Raw genomic sequence first — 2,500 nt, 5'->3', positions numbered from 1 at the left:
TGCCTGCCTGTCTGTCTGTCTGTCTATCTTTCTCTCTGCCTGTCTGTCTGCCTAGCCTTTTCTCTGCCTGCCCGTCTGTCTGTCTGTCTGTCTGTCTGTCTGTCTGTCTCTCTGTAAGTGATTGTGGTCGTATTGTCCCAAACACAGATTGAGAGACAAGCCCCTTTTACACAGTTTCTATGAAATTCGTCCACAGTTCCTGTATTAATGAAGGTTACATTAAAGAGCTTCTAACTGGAAACAACACTAGGCTGTAACACACACACACACACACACACACACACACACACACACACACACACCTTAACAAAGTCTAAGTGGAGGTATTGCCAGTAGCACAGCAGTAACTCCACAGTAGCGCTGTTTTGGACTATCCCTATAACACCCATAAATCACCGGGGTGTCTCTGTCCCTCTCCCCGCCTGCTGCTGTCCTCTGCCCGGGTCCCCGTCTGTCCGAACCCCGGCCCCACACCACAACAAACGCCTAGCCTGATGCTAAGCTAACCGATGCTAACCTAGCAGTAGCACTAGCCGCTCTCTCTCTCTCTCTGTGTCTGTCTTACCGTCCACAGTCCGCGGCTTCACGGGACACACACCGGGAGACACACCGCCGGGACCGGCTCCGGTAGACGGTTAGGGCTCCCGCGCATTCCCCCCAGTCAGCGCGCGAAAACTGACTTTATAAAAGTTTTTTACTTTAGCTGCAACTTTAGCTTAAGCTCAGCTTACACAGGCCTGTACTGCGGTCCGCCATCTTAACTGTGTGTGTGTGAGAGAGAGAGAGAGTGAGAGTGTGTGTGTGTGTGTGTGTGTGTGTGTGTGTGTGTGTGTGTGTGTGTGTGTGTGTGTGTGTGTGCGTGTGTGTTCTTTCACTTTCCGCTCACTGATGACAATGTTCGGCTACTGATTACATTGATTTATGTTCGTAAAAAATATTATTTTATTTTATTTGATAAGATAGCCTACAGATTTTAAAACATATTTGACCGCCATTAAAAACTCACATTAAAACTGAACTAAACTGAATAATTAAAAACTATTAAATCATTTATAGGCCTAGACGTTTAAAATGTATTCCAGGGGACTGAAATGGCAGATATATGAAAGCGTCCTGCTAACCCGCTACCGCCTACCGCCCTGTTCGCAGGCTACAGTATGACCTCATTGTGGTTTTATTGTGAAGGTTTTTTTAATTTTAATTTTATTTTTTACATTTTATTGACAATCAGCAATATAACAACACCCAGAGGGAGGGGGGTACAGAGGGGGGAGGGGGGTACAGAAATGGCAGATATATAAAAATACAGATACAAAAAATACAAAATGCAGCATTGAATTAAAATAAAAATATTAGAAAGAGCACACAAGTGTTTTAATAGCTTTCCTATTTATGTGTTGTTTGGGTTTCATTCTCAAACACAATAAATAGAGGTTTCTGATTTGAGTATTTACATTCATGAATATACCATTTAGCTAATAATATTTCATTTTCATTTCATTTAACTTTTATTTATTCTCGAGAGACCAATTGAGGGGTGACCCTCATTTTCAATGGTGTCGAGTTCAAACAAACTCCAAGGAAAAACAACAATGCATACACAATATTCAATGCAAATACAAACACACAACAACAGGTTTATAATAAAACACTGGTGTACTTAAGTAGAATTGAAGAAACCAAACAATACACGTTGAACATGTTGGAAAAGGGGTAGGATTAAATAAGTGTATACTTCTTCCTGCTCCTTTTCGGGCATGTCACATCAATACAGATAATTTTTTTCTTTTTCTTTTCTTTTTGTGAAGTCTTTTAAACATAAATTTTGTTTGTTGTATTTTTGTGCTTTTCATTTAGTTTTGTATTGTTTTTGATTTGTCTGAAATAAAATAAAAAATTAAATGAAATGAAATGAAATTAAATGAACACATAGATAGTACAATAAAAGGGTTTGACACAAAGGTAAAACCAGAGATAGTATATACTAAGGTAAACCAGAGATAGTATATACTAAGGTAAACCAGAGATAGTACATACTAAGGTAAAACCATAGATAGTTTATACTAAGGTAAAACCAGAGATAGTATATACTAAGGTAAAACCAGAGATAGTACATACTAAGGTAAAACCAGAGATAGTATATACTAAGGTAAAACCAGAGATAGTACATACTAAGGTAAAACCAGAGATAGTATATACTAAGGTAAAACCATAGATAGTTTATACTAAGGTAAAACCAGAGATAGTATATACTAAGGTAAACCAGAGATAGTAAGGTAAAACCATAGATAGTTTATACTAAGGTAAAACCAGAGATAGTATATACTAAGGTAAACCAGAGATAGTAAGGTAAAACCAGAGATAGTACATACTAAGGTAAAACCAGAGATAGTATATACTAAGGTAAAACCAGAGATAGTACATACTAAGGTAAAACCAGAGATAGTACATACTAAGGTAAAACCATAGATAGTACAATAAAAGGGTTTAACACAAAGGC

The 2,500-nt window shown here is 38.1% G+C and overlaps 1 protein-coding gene across 3 annotated transcripts in view; it reads right to left on the bottom strand.

Annotated features, from left to right (window-relative positions):
- Nucleotides 1–747, bottom strand: part of apc (APC regulator of WNT signaling pathway) — a 38,727-nt gene extending 37,980 nt beyond the window's left edge. For all 3 annotated transcript variants that reach the window (XR_013845553.1, XM_080054408.1, XM_080054409.1), the window contains exon 1: nt 566–747. The gene's annotated coding sequence lies outside the window, so the exon portion shown is untranslated. The remainder of the gene's footprint in view (nt 1–565) is intronic.
- Nucleotides 748–2,500: the final 1,753 nt, after the last annotated feature.

Source organism: Ammodytes marinus (genome assembly GCF_949987685.1).
Source record: "Ammodytes marinus genome assembly, contig: scaffold_45, whole genome shotgun sequence".
Taxonomy (NCBI): Eukaryota; Metazoa; Chordata; class Actinopteri; order Uranoscopiformes; family Ammodytidae; genus Ammodytes; species Ammodytes marinus.
The sequence above is the reverse complement of the archived record's forward strand: the minus strand, read 5'-3'. Positions and strand labels throughout refer to the sequence as shown.